Genomic DNA, 12,109 nt, shown 5'->3' with positions numbered 1-12,109 from the left:
TCCTCCTTGCTGTGCGGCCTTTCAGGTCGCATGTCGATATATACAATTTTTATTCGGAGGTCTTGGCTGATTTCTTTTGATTTTCCCATGATGTCAAGCAAAGAGACACTGAGTTTGAAGATAGGCCTTGAAATACATCCACAGGTACACCTCCAATTGCCTCAAATTATGTCAATTAGCCTATCAGAAGCTTGTAAAGCCATGACATAATTTTCTGGAATTTTCCAAGCTGTTTAAAGGCACAGTCAACTTAGTGTATGTAAACTTCTGACCCACTGGAATTGTGATACAGTGAATTACAAATGAAATAATCTGACTTTAAATTGTTGGAAAAATAACTTGTGTCATGCACAAAGTAGATGTCCTAACCGACTTGCCAAAACTATAGTTTGTTAACAAGAAATTTGTGGAGTGGTTGAAAAACTAGTTTTAATGACTCCAACCTAAGTGTATGTGAACTTCCGACTTTAACTGTAGGTAAATTAGTTAGCTGTTTGGATAAGGGGATTGTAAATATACATTACAATAGTTTCAGATCTATTTTACCTTATGATCGATGGAGACAAATGTGAAACCAGTCATATGGCAGCAAACTAAAGCATATCAATATATCACTTTTTCCACAGTGAAGTTTATGAAATGCTGGCCTTATGACTTGGGATGACATTTGGATAGCTGAGCTATGGGCTTCTGTAGCCATGCAAAAATGACAGTGTAGTGCCAAACCGACCGAGTTGATTAATGATTTCTAGAATGTTTTAATTGTATGACTTTTCACAGTATTTAAAAAAAATTGCATTGTGTTAAGTGTTAGCCACTATTGGTGGCCACCATCAGTTATACCTATAAGCATGTATAACTGTCACTGACTTAGTGTTAGTTTCCTTGCATGTTGCATCATTCCATTACATCGATAGGTTACCTTTCTTTCTTCTGTCACGTTTGTGTGGTTGTTCCTGAGGATCGCTCGCCATAGGGGATCATATTAAGCTAACATATTACAAGTTGTGCAATCATTTTGGACATGTAACCTATTTGAATCATTTAGGAACGCAGACCATACGTAGCAGTTTAAACCTGGGACCTGGCGCACGGTCATGACGACTGTACGTTGTCATCACAGTTCCATATTAGTGAGGATTATTAGGGTAGATTTATAGGATCCCTGTTGTACACTTTTCTCACCTTACAATATTTAATGGATCGGCAACTTTCAGGATTAATCAAACCACAGTATTTTTGGTTCACCAATATATTTTGTGCTTAAAGACTCTCCAAAACATTTTTTTTTAGGGATGCACGCTATATCGGTAAGCATATCAGAATCAGTTGATATTAGCTAAAAATGCCAACATCGGCATTGACCGAATGTCTAGTTTTAACGCCAATGTGCAAAACCGATGTCAAAGCTGACGTGCATACAGAGGTGGATAAAGTACTTTTAATTGTCATACTTGAGTAAAAGTAAAGATACTTTAATATAAAATGACTCAAGTAAAAGTGAAAGTAACCCAGTAAAATACTACTTGAGTAAAAGTCTATAAGCATCAGATTTTAAATGTACTTAAGTAGAGTGTTGGAAAAAGTACTCAATTGTAATACTTGAGTAAAAGTACAAAGTAAAAGTAAATACTATACATCAAATTCCTTATATTTAGCAAACCAGATGGCACAATTTCCCTTATTATTACTTTATTGACAGCCAGGGGCACACTCCAACACTCAGACATAATTTACAAAGGAAGCATTTATGTTTAGTGAGTCCACCAGATCAGGGCAGTAGGGATGACCAGGGACGTTCTCTTGATAAGTGTGTGAATTGGACCTTTTTCCTGTACTGCTAAGCATTCAAATTGTAACTAGTACTTTTGGGTGTCAAGGAAAATGTATTTTTCTTTAGGAATGTAGTGAAGCAAAAGTAAAGTAGTCAAAAATATAAATAGTAAGGTAAAGTACAGATACCCCAAAACACTACTTAAGAAGTATGTAAAAGTATTTTTACTTAAGCACTTTACACCACTGCGTGCATACCTATATAACGTAGGTAGATTACATAATGACACCACAAAAAATACAGCGCTACACAGAACAACAGCAGAAAAATACTAAGCGCACACTTCCAACAACTTAACAAGTTCAAGTCGAGCAGTCATTTGAAAGAGTAAGAACATTTCAGCGAGACAACTCAAAGGTGAAATCCATTAATGCCAAGATAATGGAATTCATTGCCCTTGAAAATCAACCGTTCTCTGTCGTGGATGATGTTTTCTTTCGCCGACTGGTCGAGCACCGGTATACACTACCAAGTAGGCGCTATTTTTACAGATGTTGCCCTTCGGAGTTATACAGTATAGTTTAAACGCACATCCCTGAGCTACTTGCTATGGGCATCACTGCTATTAGCTTCACAACTGCCATTTGGACCAGTGATGTCAGCCCCATGAGCGTGCTGAGTCTGATAGCATTGCGGGTCGACGAGGATTTAGTCCTGAGGAAAACCTTATTGCATGCTCAAGAATGTGCTGGTTCTCATACTGCTGCTGCCATTTCAATGGCATTTGAGAACATGTTTGAAACTTGGAAACATGAACACTCCAAACTCCATTCAAATAACTGACTCGAGAAATAAGCTAAAGCAGACGTGATACCCTCTGTCATGGCATTGAAACGCCTGCTCAACAAAACTTCTGACATAGACCATGGGGTCAAAACTTGTTTTCAGCGGTTGCATTACATGTATACAACGCACGCAAGGGATCCACGGCTGCAAAGTGTGTAGGAAAGGCGTGTGTAGGAAATGCGTACATTTCCTAAGTCTGAATCGGGCCCCATGGAGAATACATAACACTCACAGAACATGCTATTGCCTAACCGCCTACCACAAATCACACAGGTACAGTATGGTGATGATCCAGACCAGGTTATTAAACTAGTGAAACAGTGGATATCTTGTTAATTTGGTGTACTACATGGTAGTGCTTTAGATACAGTATGGTCATATGGTGTGTGTACTGAGTTGGGAGAGTCACATTATGATCCATCCAGAAGGAATATTTTTAACGGGGTGCGCATGGTCAGCATTAAACGTTATTATTGCATGTTAAGGTATGCCTTTAGAAGCCCTGCACGTCACTGTTAAAAGGGCTCTTGTGAGATGCCTTGCCCCACGTTGAAAAAGCTATTTGTGTGACATCGTCCAGACCAAAAGATTACACATGCCTCATCTCGCAAAGAGCAGGAGCAGGAATCCCGCCGGTGGTGTAGCAGAGTGAGCGTTGAGGCTGGGGTGCTTCCCAGAGATCTCTGTATATGAGGGATGACATACAGGCCGAGCCAGATCCCTGGAAAGAAGTAGAAGGTACTCTCAGCACTCCCATCCAGCCCCTCATGAGAATAGCTCTGGAGACCCAAGCAGTTTTGATTCCCTGTGTTGTGTGTCAGAGAGGGTAAAAGGGTTGGAAGAATGGAGACGGGGCAGATTCTTGGTCCCATGCCCAGTTTGTTCCCTCCCGGTGCTGCCTGAACCTTGTGAGAGCACCAGAGGCCTGGAGCTTAGAGGACAGGCCCTTGAACTAGGAAATACATCACTCAGACCAACCAGTACACTGACTGGCCCACAGCAGGAATAAATAGCCCACATTACTCATCCTGCTCATAAGAATGAATCAACATGTCACATCCTATATGGGCCAGACCGCTTTTGAATGGAAATGTCTGGAAAAATTGTTTTTAGTAGGTTTTTTTGCAAAAAAAAGAGGAACAGTAAAAGCCCTGTGCACAACGTTGTGTCTTTGTCAAGTGCTGGTCACTGCAGAAACAACAGAAAATATGCTCTAGCATAGTGCTTTGATGTAAGGCAGTCAAAGTTCTGATGGTCACTGCATAAACGTCAGAAAGGTTCGGTGAAGTTTTCCTTTGAAATGTGATCAGCTGCATAAGCCCTGATGTTTCAGCAGAGCAAGTGTTGGATGCATGTTTGATCAAATCTTTATGGGGGAGCTCAGACATCAGTGGGTCATTCAGTATAACAGACCCTACGGCTACTACTCTCTCATTTATTACTCTACACATTCTGTGCCTTTTGCATCCCTTTTATATTTTAAGTAGAAATTGTGCAAAAAAAATAAAAGCATGTTATATTAAATGAAGTGCCCTTTAATATAGACCACATGGGAAAATTCTATAAATCAGATTTTTTAAAATATGAATAAAGACTTGCTAAAGTGCCAAAATTCATATATATACACATCTGTATGGGTAAGAGGGTAAAACATATATATATACTTATTTTAATTTAATTGATTAGTGATTAATTTGAAGGTAAAAAAACAACAGCTTGTCATTTTAAGGTTAAGCCTGTTAGGTGAACTGAGCATAACACATCAACCCTCTTACCCATACAGATGTAGAATCTTCTGTTGCAGGAGAATTTCCCTGCAATGCAGGACATTTCAGACTTGATTTTCCCTTACAAAAATGTATCAACCCCTAAAAAATCTATTATAATCCACATAATAATTCACATTTCCTGTTGCTGCAGGATTATTTTCATACTGTGGCAAACTGGCTCAAATTAAAATCCTATATCTGTAGACAGACAGGCTAGAGATGTTTTTTTAAATCATTATTTTTTGTGAAGCTTGCATTCAATTGCCCCGTCCCTGTTGCACACAACAAGCTTCCATTCCCTCTCACAAAGGGAATTTTTAAGATGAATTCGTCAATCCTGTTACAGTCAACCGTGTTACTTTATTTGGCACATAATAGTCACTTACTATAGTCATTTTTTAAATATAGCCTCTTGAGATGGGGTAACATGTTTTTTAAAATTAAGTTGAAATAAGGAGGGGGGTCTCTATATCTTTGCGAGACCTCCTATGTGTTCATGTGTGTGTAAAACATGTATGGGCCTAATAGTAAGACATGCCATTTAACGGAAAAAATGTATGACCTTTTAATGTGGCATGAACACAACCAGCCATGATGTTTTCATATGATTGTCAAACAAATCACTTCAAAAAGTATGCTTCATGCGCACATTCGCCCAATCCAAAATATTTCTAACATCCAAACAGTGCACAGTGCACACCCACCAATAAATGGTTGAAATCATGAGAGAGGTGGGTGGGGGTGTTCGTTTAATTTGGGATAAACTTTTATTTTCTTACCACTGCAGTACAAAATTGTTTAGTTGTTAAATTAACATTATTTCGAGACCCCCCCCCAAAGTTAGACTTTTTTTGGCATTTACGGGAGCTCATGTCTCATCCTGGTTCCCGCGTAATTAACACACTGATTGTGTGAGAGTGAGTGACATGGAAGTCTTTGAGGTCAACTTATTATTTTCTCCCATAGTAGACAAAGATATGCCTAATTGAAGATCCTCAAAGCCTCAAGATTTTTGCATCTCAAAACAAAAACTAAACTAAAGAGCACAGTTTACCCATCCTCCATTGAATGACATAGTTCCACAACTTTCCTCTCCACACTCCATCAGTATGCCTGTGTATAATCTAAAACTCATGTTTTGGAGAAGGGTGGCGTTAAGGTCAGAGAGGTGGTGAGGTGGGGCTGAATGGAGGTTTGGAAGTGTCATCATCCTGGGGTTTGTGGTCAAGCCCATGGGGTCTGTGTGGAGCGTGGCTGAGTGTGGAGACGCTCCCAGCTGGGAATCCTGTGGTCTGGTGGTAAGGGCCCGGGAAGATTAAAACATGGTCTTCCCTCCTCACAGAAAAAATACAGAGGGAAAACAACCCTGGAAAAACAGCGGCCATCTTTAATTAAGGTCCTTTGAGGCCTCGTCAGTAGAACTGTGGTCAGAGAGAAGGGGCTCGTCTCCGTTGGGGTCAGACCAGGAGATTTAGCCAACCATTCAGAGAGATCATTACTGAGCGTTGTTGGGTACCAATGTGGTGAGGAAAGGGGGGCCATTTTGTGGCGAGGGGCAGAAGTAGTCTACACAAGACTTTCCCATAAAGCTCTTTGACCAACAACACGCCGTCTTTTTATTGTTGATTTGTTTCAGCGTGTTCTTGAAAACATCTGAGTGGCGGGCCAATAAGTGAGTGAGCTTCAGGCTGGGGTTATTTTTGGTACCCCTGCCACCTTACATCATCCTAATCACAGCTCTTACCTTGCTCTGTCTGATTCAAATGAAAAGTCTTCACCAGCTCCTAAAAGTCTTCACCAAATCCCTCCTCACCTCCCGCCAATCCTCCTTCAGAAAGAGGCTAACCTAGCCTCACCTCATCTAGATATCCTTTCCTCTGCCCCCAGCAGCCAGCTGCACTGCCCCGGTGATGCAGCGTCAGAAGAATGCAGCACTTCAAAGAAGGTGACGTGAGACAAAGGGGAGCAGTGTTCAGGGGATGAGAATGTGTCATCTCATAAAAAGCACACAAACACACTGATCCATTTATGTTGGGGCGGACAGGCCTTACATGTCTTCAGTAGGGTCTGTGAGAACTCGAGGAGGAAGCGTACACGTGAGCGAGGCTCCCTCACTGATAGGGTGTATTGTACGCAGCCTTTACTGACTTAAATACATACAGTGGAGGGGAAAACAGAGAGAGGGGGATGGAGAGAGAGAAAGCAGGGGAGAGAGAGCAGGGTCAGTTATATGGGTGATGTTTGGAGAGCTTTGGAATCAGTGGGTCATGCAATAAGGCTTCCTGGAAAAGGACTCGGAAATTCCATGATCCTTGTAACTGTGAAAAGACAGAAGTGAAGAAAGAAATGAAAAGAAAGAAAGGGATCGAAAAAATGTAGCAAGATTCCAAGAAATCGGAAAGAATCCTCCGCTTGCTGACAGTTCCTTGGACTAATGGTTCTCAGATGTGAGAAGAACGTCTTTCATATTTTCAAAACCACATAAAACATTCCGTTTCAGGAGATTCCAAATCAAGGCAGGAATCTACTGCATAAAAGACACAACTGAACTCCAACTAAACATTTATCCTTGACATTATTACCAAAGTTGTAAAGCACTTCAGTAAAAATACTTTCAAGTACTACTTAAGTAGTTTTTTTGGGTATCTGTACTTTACAACTTATATTTTTGACTACTTTAACTTCAGTACATTTCTGTCACGTTCGTCGTACGAAGGAGACCAAGGTGCAGCGTGGTATGCATACATTCGTCTTTATTGAATGAATGAATGAATGAATGAACACTGAACAAAACGAACTGTGAAGCTAATATGAGTAGTGCAGACAGGCGACTAAACATATAATAAGAACCCACAAACATAAAAGGGGAAATGGCTACCTAAATATGATCTCCAATCAGAGACAACGATAAACAGCTGCCTCTGATTGGGAACCATGTCAGGCCACCATAGACATACATACTACCTAGACCTACAAAACCCCTAGACATACAAAACCCTAGACAATACAAAAACTAGCATACCCACCCTAGTCACACCCTGATCTAACCAAAATATAAAGAAAACTAAGATAACTAAGGTCAGGGCGTGACAATTTCTAAAGACAATAATGTACTTTTTTACTCCAAACATTTTCCCTGACACCCAAAAGTACTTCTTACATTTTGAATGCAGGACAGGAAAATGGTCCAATCCACACACTTATCAAGAGACCATCCCTGGTCATCCCTTCTGCTTCTGATCAAGCGGACTCACGAAACACAAATGCTTTGTTTGTGAATTATGTCTGAGTGTTGGAGTGTGCCCCTGGCTCTCCGTAAATAAAAAATAAAATGGTGCCATCTGGTTTGCTTAATACAAGGAATTTGAAATGATTTATACTTGTACTTTTGTTTTTGATACTTAAGTACAATTTAGCAATGTCGTGTCTTTGGCTATGCCGGATTAAGTGATATGACATGCTATTCTATAAAATAATTTCTCCGTAATTAATATTACCTGATTGAGCTAATCATGTAAATGTAATTAACTAGAGAGTCTGGCACCACAAAATAATATTTATAGAGCTGTTATCTTCCGAATAAACTCTTAAGACCTAGTAATATTTTATATCAATAGCAGTCAATATTAATCGTCATCTTAATTCAGTCTCATCTGAAAGTTGTAAATTCTTGGTTATCTGCACGAACCCTGGCTAACAAGTTGAATCAGCAATGCAAAATTGGGTTTAATTATTTATTTACTAAATACCTAACTAATCACACAGAATTACACATACACATAATTAAATCATAACTTGATTACAAATTACGTCATAAAGGAAAACGTCCCTAGCGGGCGGAACAGATATGACAGCTGGTTACACAAAAGAAAAGGGGCTGGGTTTGAGTGAAAGAGCGGGAATACTGAGGAACAAAGGGCGAAGCTGTGCTATCGTGAATACAGTATCTTATGCATTCTAAATTACTGGCCATTTGGAAAAGGCAAATGCAATACATATTTACTCTGAGCTGCGCTTCGGTAGGTTGGTGGTAGATGGAAGGCTGTGTTGCCAAACCGAGTCCTTTGCCCTTTGAAGAATGTCTCTGCTGGTAAATTGAATACGTTGTACTAACGTCGTTGGGTGGTAGACGGGATACCCTGTCTATTCCTTCCTAACCTGCGTTTGCATCTGCTGTTGCTAACTCAACCGCTAGGAGGTATCACTTCTGTAGTGAATAAGAGTTCAAAGTTCATACCATTCGCAACCACAGCTCATGCTGATGTTGGCTTCGTTCTGTAGTTATTATCTGAACCATTCTGACATCGGACCGTCGTCCTCACGTCCTCGGAACAGGAGGTTATTTTGTCGTCAAGGCTTTATATAGGAAGGGAGAGGAGGGTGTGTTTGAAAAGTTTTATAGCCCTTGTCCCTTCACAGGGGTGGGCCACTGATTGAGCAGTGCCCTACCTTATGAAAACCCAAATCTCACATTTTAGAAGCTAAAATCACATTTCATCCCATCACAAATATTTTCATATTCAAACATTTAAATTGAACAACAATTCCACGTGAATCCGATAACTCTGATGTGTAGACTTTCCACTGTAGAGTTTGTCATTGATGAGAATGTCTCAGATGACAACCGAACTGACATCATATTCATTAAGTACCACCGCATGTGTTCAATTGGTCGGAGTACCAAAATATAGTTAATTTCCCCCCACCTTCTGATGTTCCCAGAATCTCTATGTTAACCAAGGTGTTTGCAAATGTAACATCAGTAGGGTAGAGAGAGGGAAAAGGGGGGAATAGGTATTTATGACTGTCATAAACCTTACCCCAGGCCAATTTCATGACAGCAATTACACCTACTTTTGATACTTAGTATATTTAAAACCAAATATTTTTTACTTTTACTCAAGTAGTATTTTACTGAATTACTTTTACTTTAACTCATTTTCTATTAAGGTATCTGTACTTTTACTCAAGTATGACAATTGGGTACTTTTTCCATCACTGATTATTGCTATTATCTTTATTATTCTGGGATATGTCTTGAAATCATGTTCATGATGTAGGTTTCGAAAAGATTGGTCTCATGTTATCTGTTTGTTACTTCTCCGTGTCATTGAGTTTTTTTTCCTCTCTCCATTTCCTGTTCATACAGTGGGGAGCTAGAGCTAGAAGTAGGATGGAGTGAGGTCATCTTGGAGCCCTGATTGTAAAGTTATCTTCAGTAGCTTCCAGAGGCTACAGTCCTCCAGAGAGAGAGAGAGACTCTGGCTTTATAAGAACAGTAAGGCACAGAGAGGATCCTATGTCCATAATCCCTGCCTCGGCTCGCTCGATTAATAACACAAATATGAACCGTCTACAACTCTACCATTTTATCAAGATCCACATGGTTTCGTTCAATGCTGAGAAAACAAATGTAATGACTAGCTCATTCCTGAACATGAAATGCCACCTCCCCCAGTCATATGTGGAGTGCCAGGGCCAGGCTTCCACAGAAGTGTTGCTCTGAGGCAGGAAGCATCTGTGCTGAATTTGGGGACCCCTTAGAGAGGGGCGGCTCTCCAAATCTACACGAGGTGACTGATGTCTCATTGAGGAAAAATGAAGAGGGTGAAAAACGAACCCTGACTCTCCTCCTCCCACTTAGAGGAAGGGAGGTTGGAGGGCAAGGGTGCATTGGAGGAACAAATCTGCCAAGCAGAACTCCAACTCTAACAACTTGGATAACTCTCTCTCACATGCCCCCCCCCACCGAAATGTTTGCACTTTACAGATGTAGGATCTTAATTTGATCACTCTTTTGTTGCTGAGAATGTTCCTGCACAGAAGTGAATGCAAGTTTTAAAAATGCTTCTAAAGTTTTTAATTTCCTCTTTAAAATGTCAGACTTGATTTGCCCTAATGAAAAATGTTTGAACCCATACAAAAACATTCCATTAATTATAATACATGTAATAATTCACATTTCCTGTTGCTGCAGGATTATTTTCCCACTGAAGCAAACTGGCTCAAATTAAGATCCTACGTCTGTAGCATACCATAAACTTGTCGTTCAGCGAGGCACTAACTCATGGTCTGGCTGGAATTACATACCTGTGTATTCAGTTCCAGCCTCACATTTTAACTGGTTGCCGTTCCTAATCATTTAAGAGCTATGGCCTCATTCATGGAATAGTACTGTATCTTATCTTATATGGTCTTGTAGTGCCATAGTGTTTATAGCTGTTCCCCTCCCCTTCCCCATTTGGGGGTGTTTGACACTGAGCACAGGGTAATGGCTTAAGCTAAGCCAGCTTGGGCTGAGGGAAATTGCAAAAGCAAAGCTCAAGTTTCCCCAACACTTTGTGGTGTGGTGGGACAAGATATTTTTCTCTTTTTTGAGGCAGGAAGAGAGTGAGAGAAGGATTCTGCTTTTGTTTTGTCTCTGGCAAATTCTAGGGATCTAGCTCACATAGTGACATTGATCATCCACACACTGTCAAGGCCTTTATCCCTATCCGTTTCCCCTTTCTACACAGTCGACCTCCAGAACAGATCCACACAGTTCTGCAGTGACCCCGCCAGAAACCCAGGCTTCAGAACTAAGTGGAGCATTTCTGTAAACATCAAATATATTCCCTCAAAATGAATGTCTGTCTGTCTGTCTGTCTGTCTGTCTGTCTGTCTGTCTGTCTGTCTGTCTGTCTGTCTGTCTGTCTGTCTGTCTGTCTGTCTGTCTGTCTGTCTGTCTGCCTACTTTATACAGTGCATTCGGAAAGTATTCAGACCCCTTCACTTTTTCCACATTTTGTTACGTCACTGGCCTATTCTAAAATTGATTAATTTACCTTTTTCCCTCATCAATATACACACAATACCCCATAATGAGAACGCGAAAGCAGGTTTTTAGACATATTTTACACCTGTTTTTGATTTGTCGTTATGGGGTATTGTCCGAAGATTGACGAGGGGAAAAAAACAAATTAATTCCTTTTAGAACAAGGTTGTAACGTAACAAAATTTAGAAAAAGTCAAGGGGTCTGAATACTTCCCGAATGCACTGTACATATGTATCTCTGTCTCTCTATCTGCACGTCTCTGACTGAGATTCTGTGATTGGTGAAGTGATGAACAGGAAGCTGCTTCTCTCTGAATGTATCTTAGAGAAACACCAATCTCCCACCATGCTAATAAACCTCAGGGCCTTGTCCAGCTCACAGTAGGATCTGTGCCTGTTTGAACAGCAGGGCCTCATCTCACTCGCTCTTCCTACAATTATTTACACTGAAAATCGCTCGTCTGAGCTTGGTCACTCAGCCCACTGAAACCAGATACACCTGCCTGGCTCCCTGGCTGGGGGCACCATGGCAGAGCATCATCATATATATCTGGACAAAGACATTTTCCTATCAGATTCTGTTTGAATCTGAAGAACAAAAAAACAATAAAGAAGTGTGAGTATCATCTCCGTGGATTGTTATTACTCCCAATGCTTTCTAATCAGGCCAAATGACCCGGTGTCTTGCCACAACAACACCTCATCATCCTAACCTGCCTGTGTGAGCAGTGGAAAAGCCACAAAAAGCCTTTTATTAGTGTGAAACTCTGGTAAAGCAGGTGTATCCTGAAGAAAATAATATACAGGCGCACGATAATTATGGGTTTAAACAACAGATGCTAAGATTCTTCGTAGCAGAGTTACCTACCTACCCACATTTCACGTCTCACACACTTCCTGCAGCTG

This window comes from Oncorhynchus nerka, linkage group LG24 (genome assembly GCF_034236695.1).
Source record: "Oncorhynchus nerka isolate Pitt River linkage group LG24, Oner_Uvic_2.0, whole genome shotgun sequence".
NCBI lineage: Eukaryota > Metazoa > Chordata > Actinopteri > Salmoniformes > Salmonidae > Oncorhynchus > Oncorhynchus nerka.
The sequence above is the reverse complement of the archived record's forward strand: the minus strand, read 5'-3'. Positions refer to the sequence as shown.